The following is a 19,999-nucleotide window of genomic DNA, read 5'->3' as shown; positions in this document are numbered from 1 at the left end:
CAACTCGTATGCAACCTTGCCAACCCTTTTCATAATTTCATAGGGACCCACATAACGAGGACTCAACTTCCCTTTCTTGCCAAATCTCATCACCTCTTTCATGGGTGAATTTCGAAATACACCTTATCACCTTCTACAAATTAAAGCTTTCTTCTCCTATTGTTTTCATAAGACTTTTGCAAACTATAGGCCGCCTTCAACCTATCCTTTATGAAACGAACATTCTCCGAAGTTTCGTATACTAATTCGCGACCAAGGAGTGAAAAATCACCAACTTCAAACCATCCAACCGGAGATCTACATCTCCTACCATATAAACCCTCAAAAGGAGCCATGGATATGGTCAAATGTTAACAACTCTTATAAGAGAAATCAACAAAAGGTAAATATTCATCCCAACATCCTTAAAGTCTATTACACAAGCTCTAAGAATATCTTCAAGGGTTTGAATAGTTCGCTTCACTTGAAAATCTGTTTGGGGATGAAAAGCGGTGCTTAACTTCATCTTTGTAACCAAATTTTTTTTTGAAAGTCCTCAAAAATCTATATGTGACTTGTGCACCCCTATCCGATATGATGGATAACGGAATGCGATGAATACACCAAATATTATATATGAGGATCCTTGCATAATCCTACGCTGAATAAGTGTACTTGAGGGAATAAAAAAGCAGATTTTGTTAGTCACACTACTACCCATATAGAGTCATTTTGCCTTCTATTATAAGGCAACCCCATTATCATGTCCATATTAATGTCTTCCCACTTATAAGTGGAACCTGCATTTCTTTGATTAAGCCACCCTGTTTTTGGTTCTAGGCTTTCACTTGTTTTCAATTTGGATAGCTTGTAATAAATTCTGCTATGTCCCTTTTTAAGCCATCCCACAAGAACACTTCTCTAAGGTCATGATACATCTTAGTAGGGCCTGGATAAGTAGAATAATGGGATTCATGAGCTTCCTCAAGAATTGGATTTCTCAAGTCATCAACATTGGTCACACATTACCTTTCTTGATGCCTCAAAACACCATCATCCCCAAGGAGAACAACACATTGAGTTTACCAAGAACAATTCCATCAAATCCATCAACGATTGAACAAGGTGTTTCTTAGACTTTACCTCAACCAACAAAGACGATTTGGAGTTATGATTGACCATAAAACCACCATTTTGAGAATCTTCTAATATAAACCCAAAATGAGCCAACCATACTTCCATATAACTATTTGACATTGAGGGTCTTCATCTTATTTCGAACCAAAGAACATTGGTGGGTTCATTCTAGTAAAATATCTCAAAAGAGAAGCAATTGTGCTAGATTGTTGAGGCACTTAGGGTCTAACCTCCCTATTTACTTGGGCCATCATGGCTTGGACTTGAGAAATGACTGCATTAGCTTTAGAGGTAAGGGGTTGGGCCAATTTGAGAAAGCCTCCCTTATCTCACCATCCGTCATAGGTATAGGAACAACCGAAACTCTATCACCGATAGGCACTTGCTCAAGTGGAGGAACATGGGTGTCTTGTCAAGGAGCTTGGTTGTCATGAGCACCCACATTAGCAATGTCTTCTTCAACCCTTCTTGCAGTTGTCCTTTGAGTACTTATACATATAACCACAATAGAAGGATTAGGTTAAAGCACATAAAATAAGAGTCTAGAGGCACAAGGTTTAGGTGAAAGCACTTAAAATAAGACTCTAAAGGCATGACATAGGAATGCAAGAAGATGACAGTTTCCTAAGCATCACATAAGTCTCTCATTCATAATTGTGGCGTTCTTCACAATTATGAATAAGAATCTACATAGACGTTGTTCAATGAGACATCGATCCTAACCATATGCTCTGATACCAAGTTTGTCACATCCAGGGAGCACCCCCGTGACGTAACCAGCCTCTTCATCCTTGGAGAGTACTAATACTAGCCTGTTAGCATTCGTCATTAAATTTCATATGTTAAAAAGTGCGGAAAATTAGAACAATTCATCTACATCTATATCATGACGTTTACATAGATCTATCGCTTATACATAACATATACATAGGGAGTTACTTAGAATCCTCGCAATAAAAAGCTTACATAGTCTTCTACTTTTATTACACATATATATAAAATACACAATATAGTCTTAATAGGAATGTCTCATATAATACCATCTAAACGGAATAGAACAATATAGACATAGCCCTTGCACAAATGTATAAATGCAACATAAGGTTGACAATAATGTGTTGAACAATAAGAGAGAAACGAATATCATTATACTATATAGAGTAACATAGCTAGAATAAGAAAAAGGCATCATCCTCAGATCTTAAGGACATACCCACACTTGGAGAAATTATCCAAACCTTCCTGCAAATTATCCATGAACCCTTTAATGAAACGAGCCTAAAATATTTGGGACAAATGGAGAAATATGAGTTAGTACACCACTTGTATTAATTATGGGAACATATGTACACGTAAACTTAGAAATCACGCTAAAGGGGACATTTGTTCAATACCATGCCAAGTTACTTTGAAAAGCCTTATGCACAACCAAAAACATATATAAGCCAATAATCACACCTTTCTTAAGAAAAGACCATTTACAACACAAGACTCTCATCATCAAGTAAGTTCAAGTCAACATGTGTATAGCATATTAGAACTCATAACTAAAGCAACTCAAACATCTTGTTATAACAACAAAGCATGTATAAGAGTTCATCACATTACAACATATTGAAGACCCTTAATTATAACCCATTTCAAAGATTACTAGTGTAATAGCCAAATGAAGCTCAATAACCCCACTCAACCAAATAAACCAAACAAAGGATCATAAATAATGTCTAACTTCACATAACATATAATCATGAGTATCATCATCATGTTTAGCAATATAGACCAACAACATGTTCATAAGTGAAGCCAACATCATTTAGTATCATCAACATGTATGTCATCTTATTCATATCATTACTTTATACGATTAAAGAACATAAGATCATACTTTTAGGACTTCCCATAAGGACAACTAGTGTAGTGTATTGGTAGAGTCCCATACCCCTACCTAGACTAAGTCAAACCCCTGAAGTCCCCCTAGTTGGAGTTCACTTCATTACTTAATTTATACTTTTAGGAACATCTTTTTTTAACAAACATAGACCACATGGGCTAATGTGAAATCCGATGTCATGAAACCTTACAGTGAAAGAAGGTTGACTACTTGCCAAGGTAGTACCAAAAGATGAACATAGCATCTGGGTAGATCCACTAGCTAGTATTCCTATGGGGGAAACATAGTTTAATACCTAGGAGATATATTTGAGACCCTGTTTTTTCCATTGGAATTATAATCTCTATCTCGTGAATACAATAGTGAACGTTATGGAAGGGACACTCCACTTACTGGTTCACTCGGTGCTAAGTTAGAGTCCCTTTGAAATGTCTTTCTTTAACAATCATAACTTAGTTTAGGTAATATGAGACTAACTTTTTGCATAGTCATACTCATTAGCAAAATAGGAATTGCATGATAATGTTGTTTCATTGCAACCCTTCATTTGTGAGATTAGCACATTATCATCATCATCTCATGGTAAGGCACACATGTAATTTATAACCAACCTTATATAGTTTCATCTTAATCATAATCACAATATTTACATAATCAAGACATTTCAATTACATAATCATACCAACACCTACTTATCCAATCACAAGATACATTTCAATTGAAATTCATTACATAGTACATGCCGCCACAATTGGAGTAAAGGTTTGAGATCAGAAAGACTTACCCAATCTCCTTCACAAGCTGTCATCCATGGTCTTACCATCAACCAAAAAATTTCATCCAATAATAGGTGTTATAACATCATACAATAGTAATTAACACAAGAACTAAGTCAATTGTATCATCACTATCCAAATTAACTTCAATTCATAACCTAGGGTTACGGGAGAAGGTTTCATCATGAATTCTTCAAGAATAGATTCAATTCAAATAATACATGACCCTAGGCAGTCCATGACCGAATTATAATAGTTAAAACAAGTCTAACAATTAGTACACTTCAATTCCCATCATTTCACAAGCAAGATCCAAGATTTGGGGGAATTGGTGATAGGACATAAATCAAACGAAATTACTACTAATCAACATCAATTACTCAACAATCTATACTTAATTATCCATAGGTATTAACAATTCTTCATTATCAACCATCAATTTAAGGTTTAGAAGAAAAATCATTTGTAGAGAAAAACCATAAGAATTTGGGTGATTTAAAAATCAACTTTGAGTGGACCTGTTGGGGAAAGGAATCCAATGATTGAAGGACACGTACATCAATATATCTTAATCCACGAAATTCAAGTGAAGTCCTAAAGAAATTGGTCTTCTTCTTCAATGAAGGTTGATTTGAGAGAGAAAGTAGAGATAGGTGAGAGCTTTTGGATTTTGATTTGAGTGAGTGAAATTGACTTAAAACTGACGTAATACAAATATATACTCGTTCCCTAAATTACATATAATGCCCATCTCTTAATTGGGTCTATTTGTGAAGTCAAATTGATTTTAAAACGACGGCAACGAATCTAGGAAGTGGCTGCGCTTCCGGGGGGGCAATTTCATTTTTTTTCTAAAATCTGGGTTGAGTCAGTGAGCCTCGTGGAGGCCCCGTGTAACGATACAAATTTTTGTCTTCCTTGTGTTTTCTGCACGATGCATGGCTGGCTCCACATCTTTGCTTCCGCAAGCTGCTTTGTCAGCATGCTTGTCAATGTTCGGGTCCTCCTCAAGGACCCTTCAGGCGGTTCTTCGGGAGTCGTGACTGGACCTTTGGAAACTTTATACTATATTTTACCTATTTAAATTCTTTTAGACTTAATATGAATCTGCCAAACCTCAACCAAACATAGGGACGTCTCCTCCTGCAATTTAGCTAGTTTCCGGACGTGAATGTCTTTCTTTGTCTTTTTGGCTCTAACCTTTTCTAACTGACTTTATTACATTATTATAGGTGTGGAAGATCATTTTAAAGATTATATAATTGGAGAGGATCTATTCTAAATTATGGAACTTCTGGAGTGTTATATTATCCCGCCCTTAGGAGCATTCGTGCACGAATGACACTAAAATCTTTTGAAGGGAAAGGATAACTCAATACTAGCAGCCTAACCAACAAAAATATATAGAATCATCATGATTAACTACTCATAGGAGTGCTTAACAACTATATTCAACAAATAATCATATCATTTACACATAGCAACTCTGAACATCAATTTCTTCACATAATAGCTCAAAATCAAAACATGACGAACTACCTTCTCAATAACAACATGAGCTCAACCTAAAAATTAGATTAACTTATGCCAAAACTTCTTTAACAACATATCAACATGCTAAATATCATTCTAGGAAGGCAAAAACACACCAAATACACAAATAAGTTCTAATCAAGCAACAGAGCATTTTTCCATGAAAACTTATTTGAGCAAAATCCTTTTTACTATCAGTGGTCATACCTTTGCCAAACAAGACAAATACAATTTAACTCAGTATTTTCTTCATTTATAGGAACAACTAACCTTAGTTATAAAAGAGATGGGGATAATGGGACTTCATGTGGACCTCGTCCTCCCATGTTGCTCCCTTAACTAGGTGATTTCTCCCTAGAACTTTTATAGAAGCAACCTCTTTGTTCCTCAATTTCTTCACTTGACGATTAAGGATTTCAACCGGAACCTCTTCATAGGAGGGGTTCTCATCCACACCTAGACCCTTAATAGGAAGAATGGACTCGGGGTCACCAATGCACTTCTTAATCATGGAGACATGAAACACCAGATGAACAGAATCTAGCTCACTAGGAATTTTTAACCTGTATGCAACCTTGCCAACAATTTGTATAATTTCATAGTGATCGACTTAATGAGGACTCAACTTCCCTTTCCTGCCAAATGTTATGTGAAATTTACAATTACACCTTATCACCTTATTCAAATTCAAGCTCTCTTCTTCGATTGTTGGCATAAGAATTTTGCCGACTATAGGCTGCCTTCAATCTATCCCTTACGACACGAACTTTCTCCGAAGTTTCATATACTAATTCGGGACCAATGAGTAAAAACTCGCCAACATTAAACAATCCAACCGAAGATCTACATATTTCCTACATACAAAGACTCAAAAGAAGCAACGGATATAGTCCAATGGTAAATATTGTTATAAGAAAACTCAACCGAAGGTAATTGTTCGTCCCAACTTCCCTTAAAGTCTATTACACTAGCTCTAAACATATGACCAATAGTTTGAATAGTAGTCTCCGCTTGACAATTTATTTGGTGCTTAACATAACCTTTGTACCCAACCCTTTTTTGAAACACCTCCAAAATCTTGATGTGAATTGTGCACCCTTATCTGATATGATGAATAACACAACTCCATGAAGACACACAATCTCATCTATGAACATCCTTGCATATCCGCCAAATAAGTCGACTTGAGGGGAATAAAATGAGTGAATTTTTTAAGTCTATCAACTACTAACCATATAGGTCATTTTGCATTCTAGTCCAAGGCAATTCCACTAAGAAGTCCATATTTATCTCTTCCCACTTACAAGTGGGATCTTACATTTCTTGGAGTAAGACACCTGTCTTTTGGTGCTAGGCATTCACTTGTCGGAAAATTGGACACCTTGCAAAAATTTTTGCTATGTGCCTTTTTAAGACATCCCACCAAAACACTTCTCTAAGGTCATGATATGTCTTAATAGTGCCCGGATGAATAGAATAACAGGATTTATAGCTTCCTCAAGAATCTTGTTTCTCAAGTCATCAACATTGGGCACACATAACCTTTCTTGATACCTCAAAACACCATCCCCCCTAAGGAGAATGACTCATTAATATTACCAAAAACCAATTCATTAAACTCCATAAATGATTGATTAAGGTGTTGCTTGGACTTCACCTCAACCACCAAAGACTATTTGTAATTATGATGGACCATAAAACCACCATTTGGAGAATCTTTCTACCTAACATCAAAACTATCCAACCACATTGGCCTTGCTGGGGTGGTAGAGAACACTCATATCATAGTTTTTCAACAATTCCAACCATCTTCTTTGTCGGAGATTTAACTCCTATTGAGTAAGAAAATATTGAAGACTCTAATTGTCGGTATATACATCCACATGATCACCATGCAAGTAATGCCTCCATATTTTCAAGGAAAACACCAAGGCCGCTAACTCAAGATCATGAGTTTTATATGTAATGACTCAAGAGTACCCCTTAGAAGAAGGTAGAACCCTTGGATCGGTACAAGGCATATTTGACCCTTTGGGATCTTGTACAAGCCTTTTAACTATCATTCATTGCAAAGGACATGAAAAGTAGTGCGCAATTAAAACTTTTCGTGATATTTAATATAAAAAGAAATTCTTTCATAAATACTAAGAAACTATCATCGTCACAAGCCAAACTTGAAGACACAACATAATATCATAGGGACACATCCCTTTACATTGAGAGAAATACATAATAATTCTTAAATAAAGAACCTAACAAAGATAGACGATATCATCGAATATATGAGGACATACAAAGTCTTAAGAGAGTAGATTCCCAAGCTTTGCCTTCTATACTTCTCCTTGATTCCAAACCAATACTTATAGAGTATAGAAAAGTATGGGATTAGTACAAGTAATGTACTAGTATGGCATATGCAAAAACATGCAAAAAGCGATATTTTGGTAGAAATAAGCTTTCATGCCAAATAAGTAAAACCTTCATGAATATAGGAGTAAAACAACATAAGAATCATCATTTAGAACATAGATAAGGATTTCCATAATTTTAACAAAAAGAACCATTTTACAGTAAACTCTAAAAATGTTACAATGAACCCATTTTAATCCCTAAACAATGAACTACCAAAGATAAGACAAAAGGGAGTGAACTAATTTCCGTAGGAGTTTCCCTATCTAAGGTTATCATAAGACCTACCAAGGTAAGACATGAAGGAAATGTCACACCCATAATTTAGACCACAGATGAGACCGGCGTCATTAACCTCTCTGAGGCCGCAGACAAGCCTCTTCGTAGCTTTCATCACAATCATACATTTAAATTTGCGGAAACTTTAAAACTTTTATTGAAGTATACATAGACTTCATATAACTGCATAGAGTGATATACTAATAGATCAACATAAATCAACTATCTATCAATTGATAAAACAATTTGAATGATGAATCATAATAATAATAATAGTTTGCCAAATAGGTCTTATTACAAACACTTGAACAAATGTTTGAAATGAAATGCTAGGGACAACATCCACTAGCTATGTCTAATGTTCTAAGCTAGAATCATAAATGTAGCATCCTCGAACTCAAAGAGGACCTATAAAATTCTGACGATCGCTAATCAAAAATGCTTCGTCGAATCTTCATTCTTCTCTAGAACCTGCACCTATAAAAATAGCAATAATATATGGGGTTAGTACACAATCTTACTAAGTATGGTGTATTCACATAAACACATAAGGACTATGCATGATCAATGAACCTCTTCCTAAAGCAACAAGCTGTTTCTGGAAAGTGAAGTCACTATACTTCCCTAATTCGTTATTCGTCAATCATACTATGAATATGACATGTTTCCATGCAATTAAAGAACACAACTAATTTTATATATGAACATAATACCTTGGAATCATGACATTAATAGTAGAACAACTGAAGCAAAGTTTATTATTTTAGCTCCCTTAGGCCGAGAGCTCACCTCTCAAGGCTTAGTTTGTTTTTCAGTCTTTTCTTCTTTCTGTTGTGTAGTTCAATGATCTCTTTTGATCTTATGTTTTACTTACAAATGCAATGATTCATTGTAGTCCCATACCTACAACGAATCCCGTAAGTAATCCAAAAGATTAGGGAAACAATTTGGCTACCCTACTCATAAGTCTAATTCTTTTCATTCTTGTTATATTGGTCATGAATGTATTAATAAGCCAACCTTTATTGTCTATGCTCATTCTTTCATTATTTGCATAATATATAGATCTTGGGTACATATATTCATACTCCAACATTGGAATAAACAACTAATTTGTTATAACTTCATTCTTATAACACATTGATGATTGACATTCTTAATCTCTCGCTTACTTAGTTCACTTTGAACTTACTCTTCTTCTTTGATCTGTTGTTCACTTCGAATATGCTACTTTCATTCTTTCTTATTTTATTAATGAAGTCTTTAGCATTAACTTATATACATCATGTGATCTAACATGAAATCTAGTGTCTTCCACACACCAAAAAGAGGTGGATCACCGGTTAAAGTGAATCCAAGGTCAGGTCTTCCCCATACCAAAAAGAGGTGGTTAACCGGCTAAAGTAAAACCAAAGTAAGTGTCTTCCCCACACCGAAAAGAGCTGGTTCACCGCTAAAGTGATCTGAATACTTTCTTGAGATTTTAACCTACATAGATCATCTGAGCTAAACATGAAATCCAATGTCTTCACCACACTGAAAAAAGGTGGTTTCACCGGCCAAAGTGAAACCGAGTACTACCTAGCATTCATAGGTGGATTTCTCCAATAGCTAGTCCCTATACTGGACATATAGTTCAAAGACTAGGGGACTTCAGATACCCTTGTCGACATGGGTGGTTATCTCGTCTCATGAGGCTTACATGTGTTGGCACAAGCTCATTGCTAGTATATTGGTGCTTAGCTTAGATTTATTTTACTTTACAACTTTTAAAGTTGACTCAGACATTATGGAAGCTTGATTCTAGTATGATGTATACTTAGCTCAATGGATGACTGGTCATCCCTTTTCTATACTTGATGAATATGAACTTAAATCTTACATTATCATCATGGTGCAAGTGAGACTTGTCTCACGGCTTCTAGCATCCTTTTATATGAGTATCTTCAACGTAATCATTTAAGTGTAAGTGAGGTCTTTATCAGTTTAAACTCGATATCACGTCAATTTCATAACTTAAGCTTTTAGTTATTTCACTACTCACATTATCTTGTTTAACGTTAGTTGATAGTCTTGTACCATTCTTTGTGAAAGTTATGATGTCTTATTTAATGCTATAATATTCACAAGTTCGTATTGATAGGGTATGTTGGGACTTGACCCAATTATTGGCATACCCTATGTTATGAGTTCATTGAATTAAGATTGGTATGACTCATATATTTTGGGAGATAATATTTCTGGCCAATTTATTGGCATATATCAAACTATGATATTAACAGTACCCAAGTCAATCACTTCATGAATACATTATAGTAATCTATCATGTTAAACAATCCAAATCTTAACCTTTGATTAACCTATGAAACAATTCAATGAACAACTTCTCACAATTTCATCTTTTCGAACACAAGTAGGCATTACAACATTTCTCATCTCATCTAAATAATACCCGAAGTATAAGGATCTAACATGTAGGTTTTATTCGACTTTATAAATCACGAAAACATACACATACTTATCACTTAGCACCACATACCAACAACATGCTCGAGATTTACATTATACATACTACAAGAATCAGAAATCGGGAGAACTAGGGATATGAACATGTGATTCATTAGGAACAACCGTAGTTTCGATATTCTTGATTTCAAAACATTTGAAAAGCCTCTTGGGGAAAGAAATCCAAGATATAAAACCCATACCTTATTGTATAATTGAATCTACGAAGATCACCTTGCACTTTGCACGAAAACCTTGAAGAACTGCTTGAACGCCTAGGGTTTTCTTACGTTTTCTCAATGTTTTTTGTCGTATGGTTTACTGATGAATAACATGAGTTTATCTGTTTAGCAACTGAATATTAAGTAATTCAACTTATACTAATTAACTTCATTAAATAACTCAATTATCTAATTACCAAAAATCCCCTCCTAAATTGACTAAAGATTTCAACACTTTACTTAACCGAAATCTTAAAGTTGCTTAAGGGTTTCGGTTTTTACCATTTAAATTAATTAGTTAAGTTTCTAATTTAATTAATTAAGTAACCTAGGGTGATTACTAAAATACCCCTAAATTGTTAGGACCATAACTAACCCTTTGGACTATCCTAGGTTAGGTACTACGATGGTTCTTTAGTTAGTTACTCGGCTTAGTGTTACCCGATTAGGTCTTAGGTTGTCGGGTCCACTAGTAAGGTATTTTTTGTTAGTCCTAGGTTAGTTAGTTATTTAGGTCAGTTCGTTAGATCCTAGGACCGGTTAGGGAGATTTTCCCCATGTGGCTTTACCCGGACGCGCGCATGTACGCTAACCACTCTAACCGATTCAATTAGCTTGGTCTCTCGTCCAGTTGCACATGTCCTTGCACATGTGTTGACTTGCACTTTCCTAACTAACCACTACGGAAATTTCATTTGGAATTTCACTTATTGTATAAGGATCCTCACTATGTCCATGGGCAATGCCTCGATTACATGATCACTTTAAATGATTATGTGCTATGGTACCTAGGCTTGACACTTGGATGCCTACTATCTAATGAGGGTGTGTGTGAAGAATAATTATATTTTAGCTTAGGATCTTCATTGCAGGTACAATTTCTAAACAAGCTTGGATTGGAGTATTTGACATAGACGTATATTTTAATTTACTTGTGTAGATATTGGCTAACACTCTTAAGCCAATATTCTCTAATGCCCAATATTTCTCAATAATGGGCATTGGAATGCCTATGTATCCCAATTCATATTTTTAAAACCTAGTAGATTCTTCACTAGATGAGTATATTTTTCTGGAATGTTACATTATCCCCCCCCCCCTTAAGAACATTCATCCCCGAATGACACTACATATCATTTTAAATCAAAGAGGATATTTTTGAACAACACATCAACATACTTGTAACTTTACTGTTTGTGAATATCTGATTCACAACTTATTCTTGATGATTCACGTTACTCAAAGATTATCTGAAGCTTCATCTCTGAGACTAAGCAACTTCTTTCTCAATCTCACTTTAGCTAAATGCACATCACACTCATGCAACACAAAAATCATATCTATGTTATACAAAAACACCAGCATGAATGCAAGCATGAATTTTTATTAAGTCATATAGTGGAAGTATAAAAACACACAGTTATGGACTTAAAACACCAAAACCGACTAATGCACTAAAATTTAGAGTTTCCTAAACAAAATCAGACTTAAGAAGAGTATATCTAACCTCAAGAACTGAACAAGTGAGGGTAACAGTATCTCTTATTGGCCTCGGCCTCCCATGTTGCTACCTCAATAAGGTGGTTCCTCCATAACACCTTTACGGTGGCAATCTCCTTGTCCCAGAGCTGCTTCACTTGGCGATCTAATATTTAAACGGGGACATCTTCATAAGAAAGGTTCTTACGACTCCATACCCCTCAAAAAGTAGAATGGATGTTGGATCTCCTAGACACTTTTAAGCATCGAAACGTGAAACCATGGATGAACAGAAGCCAAGTCATTTAGTAACTTCATTTCATATGATACATTTCCTACTCGTTGGAATATCTCATAAGGACCTATATACCCCAGACTCAATTCCCTTTCTTACAAAACCTCACAACCCCTTTCATGGATGACATCTTTAGGTATACTGGATCACCTACCTCGAATTCAAGAGCTCTCTTTCTGTGATCAGCATAGGATTTTTCACGATTGTAAGCAGTAGCCAATCTATCACTGATCATTCTCACATTTTCCACAGCCTCATGTATGATATCGGGGCCAAGGATGGAAAATTCTTCTACTTCAAACCACCTAACTGGGGACCTACATCTCCTACCATATAGTGCTTCAAAAGGTGCCATCCTAGTACTGGAATGGTAGCTATTATTATAAGAGAACTCAATCAGTGGCAAGTGATCATCCCAACTCCCCTTGAAGTCAATAACACATGCTATCAACAGTGCCTTCAAGGGTCTCAATGGTACATTTTGCTTTCCCATTCGTCTGAGGGTTAAAAGAAGTGTTGAGCTTTACTTGCGTACCCAAACTCTTTTGGAAAGATCTCCAAAAATGAGAAGTGAACAGGGATCCCCTATCCGAAATGATAGATAACGAAATCCCATGCCACCTCATGATCTCATGAATATATAGCTTGATATAATCTTCGGCTCTGTAAATAGACCTCACAGGAATGAATTGACCAGACTTAGTCATCCTGTCAACAATGACCCAAATGGAATCATGCAGTTTTCTGGTCCACGGCAGTCCAACCACAAAGTCCATATTAATAGCCTCTTCCATGTTGGGATCTCAAGACCTCCAAGGCTAAGGTGTTCGTCCTTAACCTGTTGGCAATTGCGACACTCTTCCACAAACTTAGATGTATCTCGCTTCACACCTTCCCACCAATAAATTTCCTTTAGATCATGATACATCTTGGTGGAACCTGGATGAATGGTATACCTAGAGCCATGAGTCTCTGTAATAATATTAGGCCTTAGATCAACAATATTTGGTACTTACAATCTTCCCTGGTATCTAAGCACACCATCCCCTCCAAGGAGAATGATTCTATCAACTTACTCAACACCGAATCTTTCAACTCCATGATTACTGGGTCGAGATGCTTCTTAGCTTTAACATCAACAAAAAATGATGATTCAGAATTAGAATGAACTGTAACACCCCGATTTGTTGTATCTACCAGCCGTAAACCTAACCTAGTCAATCAGTGTACTTCTTTAACCATTTCTTTCTTCTCATCATCGATATGAGACACACTTCCCATGCTCAATTGACTCAAAGCATCGGCCACAACATTGGCCTTACCTGGTGATAGTGGATACTCATGTCATAATCCTTTAGTATCTCTAACCATCTTCTCTGACGAAGATTCAATTCTCTCTATGTAAAAACATAATGAAGACTTTTATGGTCAGTAAATACATCAACATGTACACCAGATAAGTAATGTCTCCAACGTTTCAACGCGAATACCACAACAGCTAACTCAACATCATGTGTAGGGTATTTCTTCTCGTGGATTTTCAAATGTCTTGATGCATATTCAATCACCTTGCCATCTTCCATAAGAACGCATCCCAAACCTAGTCGGGAAGCATAATTGTACGCCACATACCCTTCACCACTTCTTAGCAACGTGAGAACTTGGCCGAAGTGAGTTGGTCTTTGAGATTTTGGAAGATCTTTTCACAAGTTTCAGACCACTCAAACTTCGCCTTCTTCTTTGTTAAAGAAGTTAAAGGAGTAGCAATTGCGGAAAGGCCCTCCACAAACCTGTGATAATAATTAGCCAAACCAAAGAAACTTTGAACATCTGTAGGAGTTAGTGGTCTAGGCTAATTCTTTACTGCCTCAATCTTTTTCGGATTGACCTCTACACCCTGATCAGTTAAAACATGACCGAGGAAGGTCGTTGATCTCAACCAAAACTCACATTTAATCAATTTTGCATACAATTGATGTTTCCTGAGTACTTGTAATGCAATTCTCAAATGTTTTTCATGATCCTCTCTGGTCTTAGAGTATATGAGGATGTCATCTATGAATACTATGAAAAAAGAATCAAGGCATTCTAGGAAGACTCTATTCATAAGGTCCATAAAACACGTCTGGTGCGTTAGTGAGACAGAATGACATGATAAGAAACTCGTGATGACAATACCTTGTATGAAAGGCAGTCTTAGGAACGTCCTCTTGTCTTAGTCTAAGTTTGTGATAACCTGACCGACGATCTATTTTAGAAATGAAACTTGAACATTGAAGCTGATCAAATAGATTATCGATTCTAGGAAGAGGGTATTTGTTCTTTATAGTCACTTTGTTGAGTTTCAAATAATCCATTCCATCCTTTTTCTTAATAAACAACACTAGAGTACCCCATGGGAATATGCTCGGCTAAATAAATCCCTTATCGAGTAAACCTTTTAAATGAAACTTGAACTCTTTGTGTTCCGTTGGAGCCATTCTATAGGGAGCAACGAAAATCGGTTTGGTGTTAGGATCTAAGTCAACACCAAAGTCAATTTTGCGTTAAGGAGGAATTCCTGGTAAATCCTCCGGAAAGACATCTTGACACTCATTTACTACGGCCATAGATAGAGTCTATGAAGGACCTTCATTTTCTAAGTCACTGAATCTGACTAAGTGGCATAAATACCCCTTAGATAAAATCTTATTGGCTTTAAGATTGGAAACTATTTGTCCTGTTGGATTTGAACCACGCCCTTTCCATTTAAACTCTAACTCATTTTTAAACTGAAACCTTACCACCCTGTTTTGACGGCGTCGTTGACATCTCAGAGGTCGCAGACAAGCCTTATCTTGCATTCATCGCATTCATCTAGTTAAATTTGCAAAAAATTTAAATTTTTTAAAGATATAAAGTATAGATCGACTTCATATAGTTATTAATTAGTTATATCATGTACTAATCTCAACAAAAATGAAACAACCATCTACCATTAGAGAATCAATTCAAACGAAATATGAATATAGTATAATAAGTTGCCAAAACGGCCTTACATCCACAAGCTTTGAAAACTAAGTGTAAAAGAAGTTCCAGGGACAACATCTACTAGCTAAGTCTATAACTAAAGCTAGACTAAACTGTAGCAATTTTGAAACATAGAGGACCTACCAAATGATCTTGAGAAATGCTGAAATCCAAACCGCTGCAAGTGTCGTCAATGTTTGTTGTGACCTACACCTATAAAAAATTAAATTGTATAGGGTTGGTACACAACTTGTACTAAGTATGGGTGTATGCACACATACACATAAATCTATGCATGATCAAGGAAAGTTCTTCCTAAACAACATGTCATTTCTGGAAAGTGACATCACTAGACTTTCCTAATTCGTTAGTTGTGAATTTTGGTATGAATATGATCTATTTTAATGCATTCAAAACACATAACTCAATTTCTATATGATTACAAGACATTAGTATCATTAACATAATTTTAGAACCACTCAGGCGAGGATTAGAAAATTTGATGACCCCCAACCTAAGGGATCCCATTTCCATACTCAGTTTATTTTTCAGTCTTTTTCTTCTTATTATTGTGTAGTTCAATAATTCCTTTAGTCCTATGTTTTATTGACAAGAGCAATGATTCATTGTAGTCCCAATACCCACAATGAATCGATGTAAGTAATCCAAGGACTAAGGAATGATTTCCCTACCTTATAATAAGTCATTCTTTACACTATATATTCATTATGTTTCATAAGCCATTCTCTATTGGTCATGTAATTTATTTCAGTACTTTCATGTTAGGGAAGTTATCAGGTATTTAGTTAACATTACATTTCTACTTCCCTTTATTGGCATCATATAAGAAGCCATTATAAGTCAATCTTATTTGGCTTTGCTAATTATTTGCTGAAACTTCATGAGTGTGACATTGGCAATTGACATTCTTAAGGTCTTCTTCATTGCTCACTTTGAACATACGTTCCATCATAATCATTCATTCTCACTTTCATAGAGACATCATAGGGAATAAGATCATGAGAGCTAACATGAAATCCAGTGTCTTCCACACACTTCAAAAAGAGGTGATTCACCGGTTAAACTGAATCTAGATCATGTGACCTACTCGTGAAATCCAATGTCTGTACCACATCGAAAAGGGGTGATCCCTGGCTAAGGCGAATCCATCTCAAGTGTTCACTCCACACCGAAAAAGAGTGGCTCACGGCTATAGTGAACCAAGAACATATCATGAGCATTAACCGGCATAGATCACGTAAGATAAATATGAAATACACTGTCTGCCCCACACCGAAAAGGGGTGGAATCACCGGCCAAACTGAAACTAAACATGCCTAGATAGCCTAGGTGGAAACCACTGGCTAGTTCCTATGTTGGCTAGACATAGTTCGAACACTAGGGACGTAATGAGACTACTTATGCACCTCGGTGGTAGACTCGTCTTATGAGACTTACACGTGCAAGCACATGCTCGTAACTAGTATATCGGTAATATGCTGACTTTCATTATATTATTTATCTTTTAAGTTGACTCAAGCATTATGGAAGATTGCTTCTAGATTGAGGTTTACTTACTCTTTTGATGACTTATCATACTTACTTTACATTGATGAAATGTGAATTTTCCTTACATATCATCCATACTTTACTTTGATGAAAAGCGAATTTTCCTCACATATCATCCGTACTTACATTGATGAAATGTGAATTGTCCTTACAAATCATCCTTTATTTACATTGATGAAATGTTAATTGTCCTTACATATCATCCTTAGGTGTTAATGAGACTAGTCTCACACATTCTCACACCTTCATTCGTGAGTATTCTTTTAACATAGTAGCTTAGGTCTAAGTAAGACTTGTCTCACTTCCTTTAACACCCCATTCTGGTCACTTATTTAATTTAGATTCCTTTAATTATGTTATAACTCACGTACTTCTTTACTTTAGTGTAGTAGATTCATTTCATCGTTTATGGACGATGAGCACTTCTTTCAATGAGTTACATATGTTCATAGTTCATTCTATTAGAGCATGTTGGGAGTTGTCCCAATGATGGCATACCCTTGGTTATGGATTTTGTATTGAATTACTTTAGAAGTGCTAATAATATATTTAATACTTTTACTACACAAGATTGACATATGATTAGTATTGGCCTCAACATTTTTGATGTTAAACTAGAAAACCATTTTTGTTGGCATAAGCCAAATTTTACGTATGTTCATATTTAAATTGTATATGTATGAACCTTTAACCAATATTTTAGTCATTTACATAAGCTCCTAGCCATTATCATACATTCGTTTTGACCAAGTAGTGTTAGCCAATTTCTAGGCATAAGATAGTCGATTAATTCCATATCTGATTTCATAATTGTCTTTTCAACCAATCTTAGTTTATCACTTTAGGCATAACGTTTTTAAGCATCTTGGACAGCATTATATTAAAATTTGACGAATATAACAACTTCATAAAGTAACGTAAACAGTAAGTATGCATTAAGACGTCACACATCACACTTAACGTTTTTTTCCAAACATATCTTAGTAATACATCATTGTTTGATTCATTTAAGAAACCCTTAGCATCAAACGAGTCCAATAAATAGGTTCATTCAAAATTCTTTAATAAAAAACCATACACATTAAGATCAGCCAGAAGCACATACCAACAACATGATCTCTAACCTATTCAACATTGAAATCGTATCAAGGATACTAGGGAAAGGGAAGTTCGACGAGAACGATGGGAACAACCCTAGTTTTGGAGATCTTATGAATTCGTTCGAAGGAAAGTACTCTTGGAAAAAGAATTCTAAGAGATGAACCCATACCATATGTAGATTGAATCTATGACGATCCCTTGTTGCACAAAAACCTTGAAATCACCTAAAAAGTGTCACGACCCTGATTCTAGAATACGTATTGCAACCGGCCTCATTGACCTCTCAGAGGTCACAGACAAGCCTCATCTTGCATTCATCACATTCATATGGTTAATTTTCGGGGAAAATTTACAACTTTTAAGCGTATGAAGTATACATAGAATTCATATAATTATTTTATGAATTCATCATATACTAAGCTCAACATAAATGTAACAACCATCTATCATAAGAATCAATTTGAAACAGAATAAGACTATATCATTAATACATTTGCCAAACAGGAACTTATTACAAAATCTTCAAAATGAAAGTACGAAAGAAACGCTAGGGACAACATCCACTAGATTTTTGTAAAACTAAGGCTAGAATGAAAATTTAGCATCCTCGAAATCAAGAGGACCTACCAAATGGTCTGGAGAAACGTTGATGTCCATACCGTTGCAAGAGTCGTCAATCAGTCCATAACATGCATCAATAAAATAGTTAATAGTAGGGGTTACTACACCACTTGTACTACGTATGGGTGTATGCACATACACATAAGGCTATGCATGATCAAAGAAAGCTCTTCCTAAACGACATGCTTTTTATGGAAAGTCTAGTCACTAGACTTTCTTAATTCGTTGGTTGTTAATTGTGGTATGAATATGATGTATTTTAATGCATGCAAAGTACACAACCCCATTTCTATATGATTACAATATATTAGTATCATCAACATAATTTTAGAACTACTTGGGCGAAGATTTGAGATTTTGATCCTCTTAGGCCGAGACCTCCTCTTTGTACAGTTAGATTATTTTTCAGTCTTTTTCTTCTTGTTGTTGTGTAGTTCAATAGTTGTCCTATGTTTTACTTACAAGTGCAATGATTCATTGTTGTCCCATACCCAAAATGAATCAAGTAAGTAATTCAAGAGATTAAGGAAATGACTTAACTACAATTTGGGGCATGAATATATTTATAAGTAAATACTTATTGACTGTACTCATTCTTTAGTTGATTGAAAAATGTGCATAGTTCTTGTGGCATATCGTTAAAGCTTATGATCATGCTTACTTTGGGAATGAATTCTTTATAGGCCAATATTCATTGACTAAATTTATTAGTTAATCATTTTGGATAAGCATATTTAAATTCATTATTGTCTTTGATATTTTCCTAATAAAGTAAGCCATTATAAGCCAATTTTATTTGTCTTTGTTCGTTTTCATGACATGAAGAATCAGTATTAGCTATACCCTTTGCTTATTTTAAACGTCATTGGACATGCTTTGATTATTCTCATAGCAAGTCATTCATTATACAATATTTTCATTACATTTCATAAGCCATTCTCTATTGATCATTCCATTGATTTCATTAATTTCATGTTAGGGAAGTTATGGGTTATATATTTACAGTTTTCATGTTTTATATATTATACATTTCATATCTACGAGACCTTGGAATTTTAGATGTACAATTAAGATATCTCAAGTGAGAGCGCAACATATGGGACCTCAAACAGAGGGCCTTCTTTAGCAAAACAGAGTCTTCATCATTCGTTCATTCATACTTCACATTATTCATTTCATTCATTCGTCGGCTGAT

The sequence above is a fragment of the Solanum pennellii genome, chromosome 9 (genome assembly GCF_001406875.1).
Source record: "Solanum pennellii chromosome 9, SPENNV200".
In the NCBI taxonomy this organism is placed as follows: domain Eukaryota; kingdom Viridiplantae; phylum Streptophyta; class Magnoliopsida; order Solanales; family Solanaceae; genus Solanum; species Solanum pennellii.
The sequence above is the reverse complement of the archived record's forward strand: the minus strand, read 5'-3'. Positions refer to the sequence as shown.